The 25,110-nt window shown below is 39.2% G+C and overlaps 1 protein-coding gene across 5 annotated transcripts in view; it reads left to right on the top strand.

Moving 5' to 3' along the window:
• Positions 1-25,110, top strand: part of TNRC6B (trinucleotide repeat containing adaptor 6B) — a 247,651-nt gene that overhangs the window by 40,220 nt on the left and 182,321 nt on the right. For all 5 annotated transcript variants that reach the window (XM_061204453.1, XM_061204455.1, XM_061204454.1 and 2 more), the window contains exon 2: positions 23,322-23,395. The gene's annotated coding sequence lies outside the window, so the exon portion shown is untranslated. The remainder of the gene's footprint in view (positions 1-23,321; positions 23,396-25,110) is intronic.

Here is a 25,110-nt window from a genome sequence, read left to right as displayed (position 1 = left end):
CTGAGGCAGAGGGAGGGAGAAGGTCCTTGGAGCTGAGCAGTTTACAGAACTGGGAGGCAGGGTGTTTGCCTGGGTTACCCATTTAGGTGCTGAGGTTATGTTGAATGTGATGACTAAGTGTGCTGGAGAGTTTAACACTGAGACAGATGTGCTAAAATATCAGAGAGTGATAAGTGTTCTGCAAATAATTAAAATTGGACTCTGGGGTAGACAGCTTCTTCAGACTGGGTGGCCAGGGAAGGCCTCTCTGAGCAGGTGACATCTATGGTCAAATCTGACCGATCAGATGATGAGTGGAGAGAATACTTCTGGCAGAGGGAACAACTAGTACAAAGGCTCTAAACTGGATACAAACCCCTCACTTCTGAGGAACAGAAGGGAAGCCAGTAAAGCTGGAGCTTATTCAACCAAGAAAGGGTGAAATGAAATGAAATGAGGTTAGAGTGCAGTAGGAGGGTGAAGGGTTTTGAAACTCACAGTCTGGAGCTTATGTGTGGTAATGTGGTAGCCAGCCTCCAAGATGGCCCTGATGATCCTCTTGAGTTCATGCCTTTGTGTAATCCTCTCTCACATTGAATAGGGCTAGCCTGTGTAACCAATGAGATATTGAAGCAGTGATGGTGTGTGATTTCCAGTGCTAGGTCGTAAGAGACATTGCAGTTTCTGCTTTGCTCTCTTAGACCACTCGTCTGAGGGAAGGCAACCTGCCATATTGGAAGGACATGTAAATAGCCTGTGGGAAGGTTCACATGGAGAGGAACTGAGGCCTCAAGCTAGCAGACACCATGTGAGGGAGCCATTGTGTAAGGGGATCCTCCAGCCCCAGATAGACCTTCAGGTGATTACAGCCTCTCATGTGTATTTCATTTGTAAATATTCTGGTGTATATGTCTAAAAGCTAAGGACTCATTAAAAAAAAAAAAAACAAGCATAAGCATAATGCAGTTATCACATCTAAAAAATTAATAATTCCTTAATAGCACATCAAAAAATCAGTATTCAGATTTCCCCTGATTTTGTAAATTTGATTTGTTTGCATCAGGATCCAAACAAGAACCAAAGTACCATTTGGTTAATGTTTCCTAAGTCTTTTTTTATCTGTAGGGTTCCCTCTCTTCTTCCCCGCAATTTATCTAAAAATTAACTCGATCATGTGTCCAGTAGTTTCTCACCTTCTGGATTTTGCTAATTGCAACCCCATGGTGTGTTTAACATGTTCCTCTATCTTGTATTTCATGTAAACTGGTAGTTATATCTAGAGGCTTGTTCTAGTTCAGGTTCTTTTTGTTTGGCAAGAATACTTTATAGGAGGTGATGTTTACTTCCATTAGGAGGCATAATAAGCAGTTGTCTCATCTTACTGTGATGTTAACAGGTATTAAAGATCAGTGCCTCGCTATGTTATTCTATGTTGCAAAATGGTGATATTCTAACTCTGTCATTTGTCTTCATTAATTAGCTGGAGAAACTTTCCCATACCACCTCTGTGGTTAATCTGAGGTACACTTCATTCAGGAAAGGCAGGAAAAATGCTTGATTCTTTCCCTTTACTTACCAGTTTTCAGAATAATAAGTTGGTTCCCTAGCATCATCCAAAGGAGACCAATGAGTTTGTTTAAAAATAGTATCATGAACTCATGGATTTTTAACATATTTGATATATGTGAAACCATTGCAGTGATTATTTTTATTGATGCTTCAGATTGTCCTATTTTTAACTAGTGGGAGGAAGCTCTTCAAGTTGACTTCTGAAGACTTTTTATAGATAGCATCCTTGCTTTTTGATATGTAAGATGTCTGGGGCTTATCTTGTACGTTTTCTGTCCCAGTTCTGAATCAGATGTTTCTTTGAGGAGCTCTGGTTCCTTTCAGTGGTAAAGGCTGTTATGTGAATTTTGGGTGCTTGATCATGTATATCACACTTTTTAATAGATGCTAATCAGAATGTATAAAGAGTTCAAAAAAGGTCTTCTTTCACTTTGAGTTCAAATGGATAGAAATGCTATTTTTCTTAATCTAAGAAATACGGAATGTTTTTGTTTGTTTGCAGGAAAATAGGAAAATGAAGGCTTTAGATAGAAAAAATAAAGTTTTAACTTCTCTTTTAAATTGTGTGTCCTTCTTCTGCCATACTTTATTCATTATGTCCAGTGAAGAGAAATGCTAATAAGCTTTTCATATTTCTGGCTACATAAAACGAGGTAGTGTTTAAAGATTATCATTATAGCTTTTGGTTTCTGTATTTCTTAAGTCTCTTTTTATCTCTAAATTCCCCTCCCACAGACACATTTCTCCCACAGACACATGTCTTCTTGGCATTTTTAGGAGGGTATAGTATTTTATTTTGAAATTTTTTGCTTTATCATAATACTCTTGGCTTATGCTACATCACTAGTGAAAAAAGCAGTTTTTGTGACAGGCATAAGGAAGTCTTGTTTCTGGATATTTTGACCATTAAAACTCATTATATAGAGAGAGGGAAATGAATTCTACAATTTGAATGATTATATATTTAAATTATAAATCAAGTTAGAGGAGAATGAAATACTGCCCCCCTTATGAGAAGACTCTGGAATACAGATTTTTTCCCCATATTTAACAATTTGATCCTTCCCTTTTCCCCAGTATTCAGGATCTAGTTCATCAGTTTTATATATGATGCATTAAACTTTTCATTCACTCATTCATTCATTCATTCATTCATTCAACAAATACTCATTGAGCACCTACTCTACACCAGACATGGTACTAGGAACTGAGAATGAAGAAATAAGCAAAGCAGGGAATTCCCTGGCAGTCCAGTGGTTAGGACTCGGTGCTTTCACTGCAGGGCCTGGGTTCAGTCCCTGGTTGGGGAACTAAGATCCCACAAGCCCTGTGGCACAGCCAAAAATAAAGAAGAAAGAAATAAGCAAAGCATTTGCTGACCATCACAGAACTTTTTATCTCGTGGGAGAAAGATGGTCAAGCAGTCACATTACTACATATGTAGTATGTAGTAATACCAAACCCTGATAATTGCCTTTTAGGAAAATATAGGGAGCTGTAAGAGTGATACACAAGGGGATCTGTCTCGGTCTGGGAGGTTAGGGAAGGCCTCTCTGAGAAAGTAACATTTAAGCAAAGACTGGAAGGAAAAGTAGGAGTTGGCCAGATGATCATTTGGAGCAAGAGCCTTCGTGTAAAGAGACTAACATGTGAAGGTACTAAGGGAAGAAACAGCTTGAACCCTTGGAGGAACTGAGGAAGGCTGGTTTGCTGGAGACAGAGAGGAAGGCAGGGTGGTAGGAGAGAAGCTGGAGATGTAGGCAGGCCTGGGTCTTGCAGGGTATTGTCGACCTCATTCTCCCCTAGAGATCCAGAAGTCCAGCCACTTAATCATCGGTGACCCAGACTCTAAGGATCAGGCAGGCCTCCACATAACACTTCCCAGGACCCGTTGGTCCTTCTCCTGGGAGAATATGGGGAACCTCTGAGTTCAGCTTCTCTCCCCCTACTTCTTGAGAGTCCTTTCTTTTATTTTAATTGAAGTATAGTTGATTTACAATGTGTGTTAGTTTCTGGTGTACAACAAAGTGATTCAGTTATATATATATATATATATAATATCTATATATATATATTGTCTTTCAGATTCTTTTCCATTATGGTTTATTACAAGATACTAAGATATTTAATATAGTCCCTGTGTAATACAGTAGGACCTCATTGTTTATTTTATATATAGTAGTTTGTATCTGCTAATCCCTAACTCCTAATTTATCCCTTCCTCCTCCATTTCCCCTTTGATAACCACAAGTTTGTTTTCTATGTTTGTGAGTCTATTTCTGTTTTGTAAATAAGTTTATTTGTATAATTTTTTAGATTCCACATGTAAGTGATATATGATATTTGTCCTTCTCTGTCTGACTTACTTCACAACGTATGATAATCTCTAGGTCCATCCATGCTGCTGCAAATGACATTATTTCATTCTTTTTTATGGCTGGGTAATATTCCTTTGTATATATGTACCACCTCTTCTTTATCCATTCATCTGTCAATGGACACTTAGGTTGCTTCCATGTCTTGGCTTTTGTAAACAATGCTGCTATGAACATTGGAATGCATGTATCTTTTCGAGGGTCCTTTCTTAATAAGGGAATAGTTTAAAAATTATTCCTGCCTACTTTGTACCTAAGAGTGAAAGAGATTTTATTATAAACAGAATTATTTTGGACTGATCTTCAGAAACCTTTCCTCCAAGGATGTACTTATATACAATTGTACCTTTAAAATTTTTTCATGTCTCATCTGATCCTCACAGCAAGTGTATAAGGTAGATATTTATTATTTTCCTCATAATACATAAAAGGTACTGAAGCTCTGAAAAATTAGACAGTGCCCAAGGCCAACTTAACAAGTAGTACAAGGACTTCCCTGGTGGTCCAGTGGCTAAGACTCTGCACTCCCAATGCAGGGGGCCTGGGTTCGATCCCTGGTCAGGGAACTAGATCCCACATGTTGTAACTAAGAGTTCACAAGCTGCAACTAAAAGATCTCACATGCCGCAGCTAAAGATCCCACATGCCACAATGAAGATCCCGCACGTGGCAACGAAGATCCCATGTGCCGCAACTAAGACCCGGGGCAGCCAAATAAATAAATAAATATTTTGTAAAAAAACAAGAAAAACCAAGTAGTAGTGTAACAAACAGTAATTGGATACTATGTCTTCTAACTACAAGACCAGTGGTCTTTGTGCTCTGTTCCTCCATTCCCTTTGAATGCGAGGGCTTCTAGCATATTTTGACGTTAATATTTGCATTTTATGTTTTTTTAAATTGAAGAAAAATCATAAAACTTAAGAGAGGAAGGAAGGGAAATAAGGTAGAGGGGACGGGGATAGGAGCAAGACTGCTTTGAGTATAGTGTATTTGTAGATTTGACTTCGTGCAATTACTTAAATATTATAAGGCACAGTTAATTTTCTTTAAAAAAGCAATCCTTGAAAATTGAAAATAACAAGAAACAAAGAACCTAAAATTTAAAACTCAGTAATTTGAATGTTATATCCTTAATGGTGTATACCCTAAGGACAAAAAAAGAACTGCAAAAAACAACAGCAAAACAACAAAACCCTTCAAGTGTACCCATATATAATTGGTGATGGTATCAGTATTGTCATTCAAAGATTGTTGTGTGTGTATTGTCAGATAAAGTAAATGAGTACTTATGTGATATTTTATCATTTCCAGTGTTGTTGAGACTCAGAGTCTCAACATAGGTGAAAGGAGATACAGATATAAAATAAAAGAAGTTAATTAAAACCCTGTTAACTTGGTTTTTTTAAAAAAAGGCTTATTTTTCTAGAGCAGTTTTAGGTTCACAGTAAAATTGAGCACCAAGTGCAGAGTTCCCATATACCTCCTTCCCCACACCCAACCCCTAGTTTCCTCTGCTATCAACATCCTGCACCAGAGTGGTACACTTTTTACCATTGAAGAACCTGCAATGACACATCATTGTCACCCAAAATCTACAGAGTTTACATTAGGGTTCATTCTTGATGCTGTACATTCTGTGGGTTTTAACAAATGCTTAATGACATGTGTCCACCGTTACAGTATCATACAGAGTAGTTTTCACTGCTCTAAAAATCCTCTGTGCTCCCCCTATTCATCCCTCCCTCCAACCAAGAACCCCTGGCAACCTCTGATCTTATTTCTACCTCCAGAGTTTTCCCTTTTCCAGAATGTCATATAGTTGGAATCATACAGTATGTAGCCTGTTCAGATTGGCTTCTTTCACTTACTAATATGTATTTAAGTTTCCTCCATGTCTTTTCATGGCTTGATAGCTCATTTCTTTTTAGTGCTGAATAATCCATTTTCAGTTTATTTATCAATTCACTTACTGAGGCACATCTTGCTTGCTTCCAAGTGTTGGCAATTATGAATAAAGCTGCTGTAAATGTCAGTGTGCAGGTGTTTGTCTGGATATAAGTTTTCAGTTCCTTTGGGTAAATATCAAGGAGTGTGATTGCTGGATCATAAGACTGTAGTTTTGTAAGAAACCGCCAAGCCATCTTCCAGAGTGGCTGTACTATGTACTGCATTCCCGCCAGCCATGGTGAGCATTCCTGTTGCTCCGTATCCTTGTCAGCATTTGATGTTGTCACTGTTTTAATTTTTGGCCATTCTAATCAATGTGCAGTGGTATCTCATTTAATTCATGATTCCCTAATGACATATAATGTTGAGCGTCTTTTCATATGCTTATTTGCCATCTGTGTGTCTTCTTTGGTGATGTGTCTTGTTCAGGTCTTTTGACCATTTTTTAATTGGGTTGTTCATTTTCTTATTGTTTTAAGCGTTCTTTGTATATTGTAGGTGACAGTCCTTTATCAGGTATGTCTTTTGCAAATACGTCTTTCACATTCAGTGGCTTGTCTTCTCATTCTCTTGATTAACTTGATTTTGAATTGGAAGTTTTTGGAAGAACTCTTGATATATTTTATCTTAAAAAAAAAAAAAAAACACAAAAAAACTACCTGCTACCTTATTCCACTGAAAAGCCCTAGAAACAATGATCAACCCAGTAGCCGTATGTAACCCATGTGTCCAAATTACAGTCTCGAAATACCAATTCTCACAAAAGGAAGCAGAATTCCTTGGATAGCTTATCCAGTTCTGCAGTAGGAATTATACAAGATAAAGCTAAACCTAGAATTTCTTGTTATACCATATTACAAGGAGGTCATCAAAGACTACAAGGTCATATCAAAAGGGCCCAAGAACATACATGAAGAGACTCCCTTTGGCCAGTGATGAGACAATTTGAATACCAATAAAAACATTAACTGATACATTTATGAGTTCATAATGATACTTTATAAAAGCTTATTGGTTACCATTTGTTAATGCTGCATTAAGCATATATTTTTCTTTTCCTATACAAATTGATCTGGCTTCTGGATCTGAGTACCAATTTATAAGAATTACAGAGGACAGAGCAACATGTTAAATACCAACATAGGGGTCTAATAAGAAAAATCCAGACTATAGGAAACCCTACAGGACAAATAGCCTGGTTTCTTCGACAAATAAGTTGCAAAGGAAAAACACATGAAAGCAAACAAACTAACAAAACCTTGTGTATTTATGAGACAACTGGAAATTTGAATACCCACTGATTACTTGCTGGTATTGGAATTATTACTATTTTTAAGTGTAATAGTGGCATTGTGAATTTTTAAAGAGGTTTTTTTTTTATGTATTAGGGATGAATACTGATGTGTTTATCCATGAAATAGGTTTGGTTTGAAACTAATGCAGAGGCAGGGAGACAGATGTGGGTTGGATACAGATGAAACAGTGCTGGCCAGGAGTTAACGATTATTTAGGCACATGAAGGTTCATTATATTATTCTGCCTACTTCTGTGCTTAAATTTTTCCATGATAAATTTTTTTGAAATCTCCCCTAAGAATTCATAACTATGAACTGGCCCATGTGTGGATGTGGGATTTGAATTCATACTGTCTGTGTAGCATGAGACACTCAGGCTAATTTACTTTAAATTGTTCTTGGGTTAGTAGTGCCTCCAGGAACCTGACAGAGCAACACAAATATTCTCAGGAGAAAAAAATATCCTACTTAGGACTCAAAGAAGTCCCACAGATAAAATTCCACAGAACAGGAGCCCATGATGAAAAATCACAAAGCACTTAGGAAACAAGCCGCAATGAGTGAGTCAGCAGAAATAAAATCATCTGATTTGAAAAGACTATATATTGTAATGATTGGAAACTGAACATAAAGTAAAAATATTTGATATCTTTAAAGCAATAGAAACAGAGATTAAAAGCATAACTAGGTAACTGAGACCATCCGAAATAACTAGGTTGAAAGTCCCATATGTTGTGGCTGGGTTTTTCAATTGCTGTGCGTCGTTGTAGAGCTATCTGACTAGCTGTTTTAAAAGATATTAATAACCAGATATATTTTAAAAAGAACCGTTTCAGAACTGAAGAACACGATTATTGAATTTAGTAGTTAATCGACAAGTTAAATAGCAGATTAGACACATGAAGAGAGAACTAATGAACTAGAAGATAGAGCTGAAGAAATTGCCCACAGGAAACCCAGAGAGACAAAGAGAAAATATAAAAGAAAGATTAAGGCATGTGAAAGATAGAATGAGGTCTAACATAACATCTAATCAGAATTCTGGAAGGAGATAATAGAAAAATTGGGAGAGAGGGAGTATTTGAGGAGATAATGACTGAGATTTTCCAAAATTGATGAAAGACTTGAATCCTCTGAATTAGGAAGTTCAAGCAGGATAAAGAAAGAGAAATATCCCCTAAATACATTGGCAAATGTAAGATCTTAATAGTGGCCAGAGAGAGAAAGCAGACTGTTCTCAGACTACAGTTTGATAGCTGACTTCTCATTAGCTGGAGTGGAAGCCACGAGACAGAATGCTATTGTCAAAGTGCTGAGAGAAAAATAATTATCTTTCAAAAATGATGACAAAATCTTTATTTTGAAATAAAGACCATTTTATGATGAATGGAGGAAATAGAAGAGTGTTTTTGAGCTTTCAGTTATAACACAGTAGTTAGAGCTTAAGCTCTGGAGTCAGCTTGAGTTCTACTGCCCTTGACTGTGTTATTTAAGCTCTCTGCTTCAGTTTCCTTCTCTATGAAATGGGATGACAGTAATACACTTTGTGGGGTGTTTTAAGTAAGCAAATGAGTTATTAAATCTAAAGCGTTGTGACTGGCCCATAGTATGCATTCAATAAATGTTAGGGGTTGTATTACCATATTTTATTGAATTTAAGATGCCATCAATTATAAGACATGCCATTATTTTATGCTCCACTAAGAAAAAAGAATGCTGTCAATTAACTGTAAGATATAAGATGGCATTAATTGTAAAACCTGTCTGGATTTCAGAGATGTTAACATGTAAAGAAAAAAATACGCATCTCAGAATTGATGGACGGAATATAGCTTTCCACTTTCCACTCCCACGATAACTAGCTGGTTATTCCAAAATCATTTAATGAATAATTCATCTTTTCTTTACTGATTTGAAGAGTCCTTTTTATCATAATTTCCCTTATATGGTGCATTTCTTTTCTCCTTGATTGACTAGAGCTTCAACCATGGAATCAACAAGATTAGTATGTTGGATGAGGACTAGTGGGAAGGGAGATTGAATGTAAGCAACATAGAGGTTTGTGATATCAGAAATGAATTATACTTGGGAGAGAGGTTTGGAGAAGAGTTCTTTTTGGATAGGTTGGGTTGGAGATTGGAGGGACATTGTGATAGAAATTCTTACCAGGTTCCCAAATTCTCTCCTCGTCTTGGCCAATTCCTTCTTCGCTGCTTCTTTCCAAACCACTAATTCTCAAACTTACGCCTACATCAGAATCATCTGGAGGGCTCCTTAACACAGATTGCCGGCCCTGCCCCCAGAGTTTCTGATTCAGTAGGTCTTAGTAAAGCCTGAGAATTTACATTTCTATCAAGTTCCCAGGTGATGCTGATGCTGCTGGTCTGGGGACCACACTTTGAGAACCACTGCTCGAGACCAAGTCCTCTTCTTTTCCATCTAGATTATTCTAATGGCCTCTAGTTTGGGGTTCTTTTCCCAGTTTTCCTGTCCTTTAACAACTCCTGACACAATTTAGGATTATTGTGATGAGAGTAGAAGTGGAAAGAAAAGAATAAACCTGAATGACATTTCAGAAGAAAGATTAATGGCCTTTGGAGACTGCGTAGATGTGAGAAAGGAGCAGGAAGCAAAAGAGGCATTTTCTGAGCATTGCCACCAGATTTACTTTTTTCAAAAACACTTCTTTCATCTTGTTATTTCCCTGTTCAAGAATCTGCAGTGCGATACATCTAAAATGAGATTTACTTGAATAAAATACAACTGACAGTTGACACCCAACCAGTGTGGTTTCTCCTGTTGTGTCTAAGTCAGATCTCATTATGACAAATGATTTTGCAAGTAGAACTCTGCATTACCAAATACTTTCAGGCCCGTGCCAGTGACCTACTTTAAGCAATATCCAATTTGACAATTCCAGTTCAGCAAACTAATTTGGATAGCATTTTAGGACTTGTAGAATTCAATCTGAAATACATTTGTATAAAGACTGTTGATTTCTAAGGGTAAGTTTATACCCTATTTAGAAATCCTGTTTATTGTATGTATATCATTACTTTTTATCTCATTATACACTATGCTTTCTTGTATTTACCTTTTTTTGTGCTTGCTGTTTGGCCATAAAAAGGGGAGGCATTGTGCCAAATATTTATATTTGCAATTATAAATGCAAATGAGGCAAGAGTGTATGTTTGTACAGGTGGGATGAAATGAACAAATGACAGTGAAAGCCTGTTTATCAAGATCATTATTTGTTGCTCTTGGATTGGAAAATAAGTATAGAGATGGCGCTTTGGGTTTTTAAGATATTTAGTATGTGACATATTTTTATTTTTTAATTTTTAAAAGCTGATTTTTCTTGTTAATTTTATGTTATTTGGTCCCGTGTGTGGATGAGATTTTAATTTTTTTTAATATTTATTTATTTATTATTTATTTATGTGGCTGCTCTGGGTCTTAGTTGTGGCACTTGGGATCTTCATTGTTGCATGCAGGATTTTTAGTTGCGGCATGTGGGATCTTTCAGTTGCAGCATGCAGAATCTTTTCTTAGTTGCGGCATGAGGGATCTTTAGTTGCGGCTTGTGAGATCTAGTTCCCTGACCAGGGATCGAACCTGGGCCCCCTGCATTGGGAGCACGGAGTCTTAACCACTGGACCACCAGAGAAGTCCCTGGGTGAGATTTTAAAGATGTGGGAAGTATAGCTAGCTGTAAAAGAATACCAAATATTTGTATTTTAAAAAACAACTTTATTGTGGCATAATTTACATACCATAAATTCACCCATTTTACGTATGAAATTAAAACATTTTCAGTAAACTTACACAGTTGTGTAGTCATCATCACAACTCAATTTTAGAACATTTCCATCAGCGCAGAGACCCTTTATGCCCATTTGCTGTCAGTCCTTGTTCCAGCTCCCATCCCTAGGCAACCACTAATTTACTTTGTCTCTGTAGATTTGCCTTTTGTGAACATTTCATTTAAATGGAATCATAAAATATGTAGCCTTCATGGGTGGCTTCTTTTACCAAGCATGTTTTTGAGGTTCACCCATGTTGTATAGTATGTATCAGTAGTTTGTTCCTTTTTATTGCTGAGTAGTTTTCCACTGGGTGGATGTTCCACAGTTTATTCATTCACCAGTTGGTGGACATTTGGGTGATTTCCACTTTTTGGCCTATTATGAATAATGCTGCTGTGAACATTCATATATACACAAATGTTTGTTTTGACAGTACATAAACCATTAATAACCAAATGAGAAAATCAGAAAATTTCATTGCAAAATATTTTAACCTGAAAATAAAAAATCTTCTCTAAGACCATGTCAGATTGCATTTTTACATTATATTAATTCCTTATTATCCCTTAAATCCCTTTCCACACTTGCAATTCAACAATAATCCTGTTGTTTTATTAAGGTGATAAAACTTTATATTGTAGAGCTTCACACTTAAAAAAATATTTTCCTAGTCATTATCATTTGAACCTCACAATAGCCTCACAACAGGTGCATAGGACGAGTATTATTACTTGTCTCTCATTTGTTGCTGCCAGAGGGAGTCTCCATCGATATTCTGAGGTAATTGCTGTAGAAATCTCATCAAGATGATGCTTCCAGTTTGTAGTGTACACACACAATAGGGCAGCACCAAAGGGCTACTCTTTTTTTTTTGGCCACATGGCATGCAGGATCTTAGTTCCCCAACGAGGGATCAAACCCGTGCCCCCTGCATTGGAAGCGTGGAGTCTTAACCACTGGACCGCCAGGGAAGTCCTCACGAAAGGACTACTCTTATATGTGATTTAGATACATGTTTGCAGTCTTTGTAGCTTATTCATTCCGTAGATATTCATTGAGCATCTACTACATATCAGGCACTGTGCTAGATGTTGGGGATTGAGATGTGAAAGATTTAGTTCCTGCTCTCAAGGAAGTAACTATCCATAAGAGCTGTGTAAAGGAAAATAAGCTATAATACTGAGCCATGGGAACCCAGCGGAAGAGTATCTAATCTGGAGGGGCTTTGGGGGATAGGGAGGAGGTTATCAGAGTGTATTGATGATAATAATAGCTAATACCTAGTTAATAATAATACTTGATAATAATAGTAATAGTAGCTAGATAATAATAATAGCTAATACCTAGCGTTTACTCTCTCCCAGGCATGTTCCAAACACTTTGCATATATTTACTCATTTAATCATTACAAGAACCTGGTGAGGCAGGTAGTATTTTTACCCCTTTTTACAGATGAGGAAGCTACAAAACTAAGGTTGGTAACTTGACCAAGGTCACATGCCCAGTAAATGGCAAATCTGGAATTTGAACCAGGCAGTGTGACTCTAGAATCTGTGTCTCCTGAAAAGGTGTCTCACTGGAGATGACACCCAGGCCGTGTCTTGAATGACAGTTTGTACTTAGCCTTGCAGAATGATGATTGGATTTTGTCTACATGGTTTTCTAGACAAAGAAATATCACGAGTAAAGGTAAAGAAAGCAAAGGGTTGAGAACAAGTGTGGCAGACTCCTTGTACTACTTGTGAAGAAAGGTGGGTGGCAAGAGATGAGACTAGAAAGACAGGGCTGGATAATGAAGGGCCAGGATGCCAGCTAAGGAATTGGGGTTCTGTCATCTAAAAGTTATACCAAAGATACCACTTTTTCCTTTGTATTAATTTTATTTTTGTTTTGCTTTCATTCTTTTTTATTGTGAAATATATCACACAACCAGAAAAGTGCATAAAATACAAATGTAAAACTTAGTTATTTTAAAATAACCACCTCTGAGGTCAAAGAATAGGACATTGCCAGGAGGGACCCAGCAGCTCTTTTTAGTGACTTTTCTAGTGACCCCCCCCCCCCCCACTCCCACCTACAGATAACCACTCTTCTGATTTCTTTCTTTCCTTCCTATGTACCTCTAAACATTATAGTTTCGGCTGTTTTTGAACAGTCACATGCTATATATTCTTTTGTTTGTGGTCATTATGTTTGTGAGATCCATCCATGTTGCTGTGTATGGCTGTTGTTTCTTGATTTTCATTTCTGTATGGTATTCCATTTTATGAATACGCCAGAATATATTTATCCATTCTACTATTGAGAATATTTGGGTTGTTCCCATTTGGGGGCTATTATAATAGTGCTGCTCTGAATATTTCTGTATATCTTTTGGTGCCCATGTGCATGAATTCTTTGGGGTATATACCTGGGAGTGCAGTTGCTGGATCATGGAGTATGTCTGTCTTTAACTTTAGAAGAATAATGCCAAACTGTATTCCAAAGTGGATATAACAGTTTACATTCACACAAGTAGTACATGATTTTTCGGGTTGTTCCATATCTTTGGCCACACTTGTTATTATCAGACTTTAAATTTTTTAGCTATTCTGGTATATAATGTTATATCATTATGATTTTCTTTTGTATTTTCCATTATGATTTTCTTTTGTATTTTTCTTACTATTGAGGCTAGACACCTTTTCATATGTTTATTGGCCATTTAGATAATGTAGTTTATTTGGTGATGTGCCTCATCTTGCCTCTTGCCCATTTTCCTATTGTTATCTGTCTTATATTTCATTTTAGAACTCTTTATTATTTTGAATATGAGCCCTTTATTGGTTTTATATGACCTGCTTTTTTGTTTTCCTGAGGATGTCTTTTGGTGAACAAAAGCTGAATTTTGGTATCATTATATTTGTCTGTTTTTTGATAATAGATACTTTTTGTTTCCTGTTTAAGAGATCCTTCCCTATGCGTAGGTAATGGAAACATTATCCTACATTGTTTTCCAAAAGCTTTATCTTTCACTTCGGGGCAGATAGTTCACCTGGAATTGATTTTTGTGTATGGTAATTCTTAATTAACTTATTAGTGCTTCTCTGCCTTTAAGATATTTTTTTATATTTTGTCCCGATTTTCTGGGCTGTTTTTAGTAAGATAGAATGGTTGGTCTGAATTACCTAGTTTACCATTCCCAGAACCAGAAATCTCTTTTAAAGTTTTAGTTTCACTTTGACTTCAAAATGATCCATTCTCTTCTGTAAAGAGGCCTTAATAAATATGTTTACTAAAAAAATAAAATAAAAAAGACTGAAAACTATATAGATTCATGATTGCTTTTATTGTTTATATTTTTTATTTAAAAGACCAAAAAAGAAGCTTCTGTTTTCATCTGTGCTACTCTCAGCTATAAAATAACTGTTAGACAACTTAAAGCTTGCTACATAAAATGAACAACTGTACTTATTGCAGGATAATTTTAGAATGTTATTTTTTAATTTAGAATTTTACCATAGTTATACACTATCGAACACTGATGATAAAACAGTTTAACGATGGTAATGGCCACCCCCCTTTCTCCGTCTATCCATATATTTAAACCTCTTTTTTTGGCCAGAGATGGACTGTATGCAAATCACATCCAGAATGCTTTTAGTTTGTGCCACAAAATATGAAGAAAATGTTTTCAGTTTATGGCAACTAGATCCATGACATATGATGCTCCGGGAACTGTTTTTACAGTCGCAAGATGCACAGGAACCGAATAGCAAACTCCCATGATTATTGGCAAGGAAAAACTGGCTACGTGGCTGATGTTAAATGTGCTTTTTAAGACAGCCAGATCAAGAAATGTCTGAAGAATCTGAGACTGTAGCAGGGAGATGATTTAGTAGTTAGTAAACACAGCCTTGGGAAGGCCCGGCAAGGCAGTTTCTTGTGAGCCATTTACAGCTTCTAGGAGGAGAGCACAGTGTAGGCGCCAGAGAGGAAAGCCTGACGTGGCCTCCAGGGAATGTTGCCGGGGGCAGCAGAGCCTCTTCCACAGGCACAGACGCACCATGGGGTGAGGTGGAGGCTTCTTGTCCCCACCTTGCCCTGCCATTTCTGTCTCTGAGGCTCACGATGGAGGTGAGCCTGGTTGTAGCCAAGATTTTAGGGATAAGCATTGCGTACTTGGAAGTTATGGCTCTCGAGCCACACATTTCCTTCCTGCCCAGCCCTTGCTTATACCATTTTCTTTCTCTTTTAAAATTAATGATTCCCCAAAGTGTGGTCCATGGATCCCTCCTCACCCCCCATCTAGACCCTTTCAGGGGGTCCATGAAATCACAACTATTTAATAACATTAAGATGATATATGCCTTTTAAACTCATTCCTGAATGTAAGTGGAGTTTTCCAGAGGCTGCATGGCATGCGGTACTGCAAAAGGTTGAATGCAAAAGCAGATGTTAGGATACAACTGTTGTCTGATATTTGCAAAATATTAAAGTCACTTGCAAAAATGTTAAAAAAATGGCACTCTTCTCAAATTTTTTATCCTTTAAAATATGCTTTTTAATTTAAAAATGTTAACACATAATCATTTATTTGTATGTTTAAATATTTATGAATAAATATTTTAAACTTTTCATAGTTTTAATTTTTAATGTGGTAAATATTGATAATTACAACCCACCTAAACAAAAGCTTTTGGGAGTCCTTAATAATTTTTAAGAATGTAAAGAGACCCTGAGCCGAAAAAGTTTGAGAATCACTGCTTTAGATCCCGTCAATTCCAGCACGAATCTTAGTTTCTCTCTGAAGGCTGCACAGATTGTCTAGCCCACCGTTTTCTCTGCATCCTCAAAACTTCTGTGCCACACAGCTTAGTGCTTAGTTTTTGTGGAATTGCTTGGAGTGCTAGTTTTCTTATCAACACTTATCAACAGTGTTAAGACCTCTGAGGACAGGGAGCATATCTTAAATGAGAGTTTTTTGAGATGTCCACGATGTATATTGCTGAGCACAGCATAAATAGTTAATGGTTATTCATATTATTATTATCTTCAATATCAATATTAAAATTTCCCTTACTTACTGGTTTAATGGAAAACCAGTATGCATTTGAAATTTTGTGAAGAACCTTCATAGAAATAGCTATTTGATTTTTTTAAAACCTACATAAAATATACAATATGGAAAAAGAATAAAGGCTTTTTGATCCTAGATCGTCAGTGAATTGGGTACAAAAGCTGAGCATGTTAATCTGTTTGATTCTTATGTGGCCAATGATTGCAGTAAAACCTGGCCAGAGGCCCTTGCTCTGAAAACGCTGAGCATAGTGCTGGGCATTTCGTAAGCATCAGGAAAGCTGGTTGAGTTGAATCTGCTGTTCCAATAGCTGCCTTTGCTGTTCTTGTAGCTGGCAGTCATTATTCCCTACCATCCCGCCCCCATCTCTAAGTGACTTGCAGTGTGTGTAGGTCTTCAGAGGGTAGTTTTACTTTCTGTTAAAGAATTGACAAGTTGTCCTGGACTAAGTGAGAGGGCGTTAGTTCCATTTGACCAAACTGGATTAGTGGTTGAAGGTGAAGCATGTGCCTTTTTCATCATCCCTGCTTCAGACTGAGTTTGTTTTTTATTAGGCAACCCTCCCTGACTTACAAGATACAATAAATTTAACATCTTTGTGCCAGGGTCCTGCTCTCAGTCCCAGAGTTTCTTCACAGCTTCTCCCTGGAAGTCTATGGGTCCATGCAAGTAGCACACTGCCCCGAGAGCCTAGCATTACTTCACCATGGTGTTTCTAGAACAGAGCATGATAACTGGCAGGTGGCTCATTCACTGAATGAATGAATGAATGAATGGAATCTGTAATGTGGCCTTGGATGTATTGGGTTTTTTTTGTTGTTTGTTTGCTTTTAAATATTTATTTGGTTGCGTGAGGTCTTAGTTGCGGCAGGTGGACTCCTTAGTTGCGGCTCGCCAGCTCCTTAGTTACAGCATGCATTTGGGACCTAGTTCCCTGACCAGGGATCAAACCCGCCCCCCCTGCACTGGGAGCGCGGACTCTTATCCACTGTGCCACCAGGGAAGTCCCCCTGGATATATTGTTATAAGTGATAAGCAGCATCCTTATTTGAGTAAACCAAGAATATTGTATTGAGTTGATTTTCTTTTTCCCCAAAAATGTATGTTTTTATTTCATAAGAGCTTATTGGAATATCCTTTGGACTAGCACTGTTTTAAATGATGGTGATACTGTGATAAAAAGACTTAGCCGTTTCTGCCTTCAGGAAGCTTATGACTTTGTAGTATACACGACATAAACAAGCCTAGTGAAAAATATACAAGTACGGTTGCTAACCCAGAGGAAGGACCCATCCAGAGCACCTGTAGCGAAAGAGAGGAATCAAGACAAACTTCATAGGAAAGGTTTCCCTTTTCTTGCATCTTGAAAATTGAGAGGAAATTTGCCCTGTGAGTGGGAAGGAGTCCAAGGGGAAACAGCATGTACAGAGTCACAGGCACATGAAACCATGCGGTGCTTAAGGGAAATTGAAAGCAGTGTGGTTTTGTGAAATGAAGCTGAGAGGTGAATGGATCCTGGGCCTTGTATACCACGCAGTGGGAATTAGATTTCATCTTGAAGATGGATGAGAGACATTGCAAAGGCACTGTGGTTTTGCACTTTATAACAGTAATTCTAATGGCAGTGGGGGTGGGGTGGGTCTTGAGGGTAAAAAAATCAATTAAAAAACAAATGGAATAAATCTGGTGAGAAACTATGCTGGAACTAAGGCAGTGACAGTAGGAATAAGGAAGCAAGTACCTGTTGAAATATTTGGGGATTAGAATTGACAGAGTTTGGTGAGAGCAAGATGCTGATGATGGTCCCAGATTTTTATTTGAGTGGGACGCTAGTGTTCTCTAGAGAGGCGGATTATTTTGTGTCATTACGTTGCGTTTTTATTTGAGTGGGACGCTAGGATTCTCTAGAGAGGCAGATTATTTTGTGTCATTACATTGCGTTTTAGGGACCTGTGGAACATGGGGTAGAGAAGTCCACTGACATTAGGAAGCTATATAGATGGCTTTGAAGATTGTAAGAAAGGAGAGCCCTAGAGAGAGATTTGGGAGTCATCAAGATATAGCTAGTAGTTAAATCTGTGGGAGAGAATAAGGACATGAGTTTATAACAGCGGTCCCCAGCCTTTTTGGCACCAGGGACCGGTTTCGTGCAAGACAGTTTTTCCACGGACTGGTGTAGAGGGATGGCTCAGGTGGTGATGCGAGCGATGGGGAGCGATGGGGAGCGGCAGATGAAGCTTTGCTTGCTCGCCCGCCGCTCACCTCCTGCTGTGCGGCCCGGTTCCTAACGCCGCGCGGACTGGTAGCTGTCCATGGCCCGGGGGTTGGGGACCCCTGGTTTATAATAAAAAGAGAAAGGGAGGATGAATTCCCGAGGAACATACCAATAATGAAAGGACAAGCAGAGAAAGACTGTCCAGCAAAAGAGACTGGAAGGAAATGGTCTAAGTCAAGAGAGCAAAACTGATGCATTTGGCCTCTTCTGTGGGATAAAGGGACTAAATATGTTCCATATCAGTTTGAGCATCAGAACTAGGCTCAATCCTTGAAGGCAGGAATTGAGTTGGATTCCTTTACCACAACCCCTGTCCTCCAACCCTCCATGTACAGAAGCAGCAGCTCCTCACCCAGCAACACTCTGCGCATGGTGAGAACCTGAAAATCAACAGTGTTGACAGGGGCCTTGGGCTGGCTGCAAACCTAGGGAGATGGGGACCCAGACACAGCCAAGGGACCAGGAACTTAAAGCAAGGTGCCCCTGGCCTAGCGACGGGATCTGCAGTATCCTTAACATCAAGATAGGAAAGGAGCTCCCAAATGACAAGGGTTTCAGGTCATTCTAATTTTTAAATGCCAAAGAGAGGTTAAAGCAAAAAATTCAATGATATCCACTGTATTTGACAACAGAGAGTGATAGGGAAAGAAACCAAATTTTGATGCTTAGCAAGTGCATGAGAGATAAGGATACTGACACCACAAATAAAAACTTCTTCTTTTTTAAAAAATTAATTTATTAATTTATTAATTTATTTATTTTTGGCTGCGTTGGGTCTTTGCTGCGTGCAGGCTTTCTCTAGTTGCGGCGAGTGGGGCCTACTCTTCGTTGCGGTGCACGGGCTTCTCATTGCAGTGGCTTCTCTTGTTACGGAGCACGGGCTCTAGGCGCGTGGGCTTCCGTAGTTGTGGCTCACAGGCTTCAGTAGTTGTGGCTCGTGGGCTCTAGAGCGCAGGCTCAGTAGTTGTGGCTCACGGGCTTAGTTGCTCCGCGGCATGTGGGATCTTCCCGGACCAGGGCTCGAACCCATGTCCCCTACATTGGCAGGCGGATTCTCAACCACTGAGCCACCAGGGAAGTCCCAAAAACTTCTTTTTTAAGAGCTTGACTAGGAGAGGAAAGAGGGGATGGAGGGCACAAAAGCTGGAGGAAATTTTAGGATTAAAGGGGATGTTTTTAGGAGTGGGCAAACCTGAACATTTTTATAGAAATTCCAAAGCGTTGAACTGAAGTAGAAGTGATCGGAAACTGCAAAGGTAGCATTTCAGATCTTGGAACAATAACAACCCTCGGGTATTGGTGGCTAAATAAACCCATCGACCTGTAGCAGAACAGCCTCCACCTGTGCTCCTTAGACTTTTGAGTTTATCATTGATGTTAATTAAATAGGTTCCTTTTTGCCTACTCGGGCTGGGTGCCCCGCTTATAGAGCTGGACATGTGGTACCCTCCCATCTGCCCTGAATCTCCTGGTCTATGCTTGCCTCCTGGGAAGACCTTCCTGGGCTTCTTTGCTGGTGTTTTGCTCCACCCTCACATCTGCTGCCTCACTTAAGGCATCTCTTCCGGACATCTTGCTTGAAGTTAGGCCAGTCGCCAACAAGGTAGACAGTCAGGGTTTTCAGTGTTATTTGTGATTCAATTAAAAGTTTACAGGTATATTCTTAATAATCTGCATCTCAAGAACCATGACGGTTGTCAAACAGATAACAGTGGTGAGTCCTGGGAAGACCAGGGCAGGGAGAGAGAGGACCATGGTCAAGGGCTTTATCCATATTGCTTGAATTTTTTTGAAATGAGAATTGAAATTAAATTTAAAAGAATCATGCTAAACAACCAAGTTTGAAAATTAAAACTTTATCATATCAGAGGTGTTATTAGTAAATATAGTTTATTGACTTTGTATTTCTTTCAACCTGCCATATTCCCTATGAAAGATTTCAGTTCTAATTACATCTGTGAGTTTAGTTCCATACTAAACTGTGGAGGAGCTCTTGAAGCCTACTTGAAGTTTTGCAGGGCCTGGGAATTGATTTAGTCCAAGACCCACTGAACCTTCCCACCCCCCTGTGTGAATTTCAAGACCAATCTGGTTACTCTGCAAGAGGATAGAGAAAACTGGAGCAGTTCAAATAGTTTACTGCCATGGCTACACATCATCAGATGGAAGGATTGCAGTGTAGTTCTGAACATTTCAAAATGATGTTTGGAAGGAATTTGCCATTACTCATACCTTAGAAGGAAAACAGTGCTGTAGATAACTTCAACTAGATTATTTTAAATGTTGATTTTAGAATTAAATTTTGTTTATTTTGAATATGAGTGCATCTGATACAGAGGTTTACAGCCCTGCAGAGAACGTAATGAAGCTGTTCTGTAAAAACTGGTTTCCAGGGTACTTGGAAAACTGCCCAGTTTCCCCCGCCCGCCTCTCCTCTGTTTTAACTCCTTTTCCGTCACTGACCACCGGCGAGCGTCCGGGACCAACTGCCAAGCAGGCAAAGGACAGAGCTGACCAGTGTCCTAAGCTTGTCTGTTAGCAAGATATGTAATAATGGGCTACTTTATGAAGTTGGTATAGAATTTAGACTACTGATAAGTCTGGAGAAGAATGTTTAGCCAGGGCAGGAACTAACCACAATAGAGAACTGATAATTAGTCGGTCTTATCTTGATAGTCTGCAGTTGAGAAAAAATTTAAGAATCCTATCTTTCTCTGAGGTGCTGAGCGTCACACGTAACCACAAGGTTTACATCCTCTGTGAGGGCCAGGCCCATCTTGGAAGTTGCAACTAGCTTCTTCAGCTTTCCCCAGTGCAGTGTGGAAGCGTCCACACTGTAGTACTGAGTTATTGGGACCACGTCAGGATTCAGTTCAGCTTATGTTTATTGAACTCCTACCCGATACCAAATTCAAAGTTAATGTAAGACATAGATAGTCCTTGTTGTCAAGGAGTTCTCTTGTGTGAAGAAAACAGACCCATGGATATTACCAGTATTATATGGTATTTCTCAGAGGAGGAACACTTAGTGCAACCAAGAAGGGTACAGGAAACTGTCAGGAGCTAACACCTGAGGCAGATCTTAAAAGAGGAGTAGAAGGGGGACTTCTCTGGTGGTCCAGTGGTAAAGAATTCACCTTCCAATGCAGGGGACGTGGGTTGGATCCCTGGTCAGGGAACTAAGATCCCACGTGCCACAGGGCAACTAAGCCCGCATGCCGCTACTACTGAGCTCACGTGCCTCAACTAGAGAGCCCGTGCGCCACAACTAGAGAGAAGCCCTCGCCCCTCAACAAAGATCCCACATGCCGCAACTAAGACCCGACGCGGCCAAAAATAAATAAATAAATAGCACCCCTTATTTAAAAAAAAAAAAGAGGAGTAGAAGGGAATTAGGCACAGGGCCCTCAGAGACGTTAGTGAGCAAGGAAACCCTGTGCAGTCCATGTGACTAGAATGTGAAGTGACGATGGGGCTAGAGAGATCTTGAATTTAACCCTAACGGTAGTGGGTAGGTATTGACTGAATTTTGGCAGTGGTATGCTCAAAGGTGAAATTGGCTTTTTAGAAAGGAAGATTGCTGGGATAACAGTGTGTATAATAGAAGGGTAAAGATAATAATTAAAATGTCACTAATATCACAGCACCATTCCGTCTGAGATTTATTTATTCAAACACTTAAAAAAATAAGCTAAGGTAGAGATGATGATAGATAAGAGGGCAGCAAGATGCTTTCAAGATTCAGTAAAACACTACCTCAAATGTAGGACTAAAGCTATAATTTATAATCCGTAGCCATGGGAAATGGAATGTGCTTTCTTGGACAGGAACATTAAGTTGATTGTGAAATCACCTAGGGGGCCCGCTTCCAAACAGTGACCTCTTTCTGACAACAGTGTAGCATGTTGAGCAGAGTATCCTTCTGGCATTTGTTCCTGCCATTATAAAATGAAGGGACTGGCGTGGGATCTCTAAATGTCTAATAAATGGCTGTCATTTCATATATATTTGTATATATATGAGTATATATTTCACATACATATAAAGAGAGAAACATTCCATCATGAAATAACATTTTCACTGCACTTATTAGCAACTTGCTATCATCTGATTTGATTTGGAAGAGGCCATTCCAGCAATTAATTAGAAACGGATTGGGAAGGCGCAAGAGTAGGCCCAGGAACACCAGCTAAGAGGCCTCCACAAGTAAGAAATGATGATAACAATGAAAATGAAGAGTTATGGGTGGATCTGAGATCCATACTGTGAAAACAGGAATGACAGGACTTGCTGAAGGACTGTGAGAGGACTGGGGTGGGGTGAGAAATCCAGGATGACTCTGAGGCTCTGACCCAAGCACCTGGGTGGAGGATGATACCCTCTCCTTATTTTTTTTTGGCCGTGCTGCATGGCATGCCAGATCTTAGTTCCCTGACCAGGGATCGAAATCGTGCCCCCTGCAGTGGAAGCACGAATTCTTAACCAGTGGACCGCCAGGGAAGTCCCAGTTATACCCTTGATTGAGACAGTGGAGACAGGAGAATGGGGTCTGGGGGTGGTACAGGGGCGGAGGGGATGAAGAGTGCAGTTTGGGATGTATTGAATCTACAGTGATTATGAGACAGCCTCATGTCAAATGGAGAAGTTGAAAAGGCAATTTGGTATTTTTTGGTAGAACAAATAAGTTAAATAAATAATAAAGGTTTAACATCGGTTGTCATGTTTCTTCAGAAAGTATTTCAGTTCACATTCTTAAAAACCATTCACCTTTATAGAGCATGTGGCTGGTGCCCTGCCCTGTGTTAAGTGTTTTACACATATTTCATTTAAACTTCCAAAGAACCTTATGGGGAAGGTGCTGTTATTGTTCCCAATGTTGAATGAGGAAGCTGAGGCTTGAGCTGTTAGGCCACAGGCCTAAGCGTCAGTAGCTGGTAGGTGGAGAAGCCTGGATTTGTACCATGGCATCTTGCTGTGAGCATGAGGCTCATTGTTATTTTCTTCTCTTTTCAGGGTTTTGGTTTTTGCACTGAATGTAGTCTAGACTCATCTTCACGGGCTTGTGTTGCCCCAGGATACTGTCAAAGGTAAGTTTTTAAAATCTATTTCCACCACGTATTGGCAGTGAAATGAGAGAGTCTTCATCTTAAAAAGAAGAAAAGTACGTTTTGACATTAGTGCTTCTTTCCAGAGTTCTTACAGAAGGGTATTTAAAGTGGCCATCACACCAGCCCTTTTGCATTTCCACTTCACTAGGTCCCTTTAAAAACACCTGTATTTCGTTTGATACTGACATTTGGTGCCTCATCCTCTTATGAAGCTAGAATTTGTTCTTAGATTTAGCAGTTTCACAGTTTTACGTGAGTGTAGCCTCGCTTCTCTGCCTCCGGTCCCTGCCCCCTCCGGTCTGTAGTCCACGCGCTGCCAGAGTCAGCGTCTAACGATAGATGTGCTCACTTCGCACCTTTGCTTAAACAGCTCTCGTGGCTCCCGGTCACTGCAGATGTCATCCTACAAACCCCTCCAAAACCTAATCCCAAACAATGTTTCTGGCTTCTTTTTTAGTATACCCCTATCTGTAAACCTTACCAGACCATGTTCTGTTCTCCAGACATGAAGTTATTTTTCACAACTTTGTGCCTTAATGGATGCTCTTCTCTTTGCTTAGATTTTGGAAGAGGGGAGAGGAATGCAACTATTTACTCTTCCTTCTTGTACTCTCCTGGCAGAATTTCTTTTTCATCTGTGTTCTAAGAGCACGCGTTGTTGTTACAGCAATGAAGCATTCGTTATTTTAAGAGTTATTTGTATCTGTCTCCTTTACTAGTCTGTAAACCCTTTGAGGATTCTTGGAAAGGAACAGTTTTTGTAGTGCCTATTGGCTGCTTCTGGACACCTTGCTGAGTGCTATACATAGATTACTATTATTAATTAATTAATTTATTTTTTTATTTTTGACTGCGTTGGGTCTTCACTGCTGCACACGGGCTTTCTCTAGTTGTGGCGAGCGGGGGCTACTCTTTGTTGTGGTGCTCGGGCTTCTCGTTGTGGTGGCTTCTCTTGTTGCGGAGCACGGGCTCTAGGTGCACGGGCTTCAGTAGTTGTGGCACATGGGCTCAGTAGTTGTGGCTTGCAGGCTCAGTAGTTGTGGTGCACGGGCTTAGTTGCTCCGCAGCATGTGGGATCTTCCCAGACCAGGGCTTGAACCTGTGTCCCTTGCATTGGCAGGTGGATTCTTAACCACTGCGCCACCAGGGAAGTCCTATTATTTAACTTAATTCTTGTAACACCTCCTCCTGACCAGTTTTATAGATGAAAATAATGAAGATTAGAAAGTTAAGTAACTTGCTCAAGATTATACAGCTAAGAAATGACAAAGAATAATGGTTCTGCTCCTTCAAAGCCAAAGCTCATTCTACTACACCACACTAGCCCAGCACCATCTGGCATGTGGTGGGGACCCAGTAAATATTTATTGAATAAATACCTATTGCAATTTAAACAAAAAAGACTTTAGTTGATTAATTCAGTCATTCTTACATAGAAATTTATTGGATACTTATTAAATGCTGGGTACACAGTTTTACATAATCTGTTAATACAGAGATTAATGAGAAATAGTGTCTGGTATCAAAGGGTTGATAATCTAATAGGAAAGGCATTAATGTAAGTAAATAAACCCAATACAGTGTTACAGATCTTATAATAAAATTCAAACAAGATCCACTGGGAACACTGAGGAAGGAATCACCAGTTCTGTCTGCCTAGAGATGGGACAGGAATTACTTTATAAAAGCTGAGT

This window comes from Eubalaena glacialis, chromosome 11, assembly GCF_028564815.1.
Source record: "Eubalaena glacialis isolate mEubGla1 chromosome 11, mEubGla1.1.hap2.+ XY, whole genome shotgun sequence".
Lineage (NCBI taxonomy): Eukaryota > Metazoa > Chordata > Mammalia > Artiodactyla > Balaenidae > Eubalaena > Eubalaena glacialis.
Note: the sequence above shows the minus strand (reverse complement) of the source record. Positions and strands in the feature narration are given on the sequence as shown.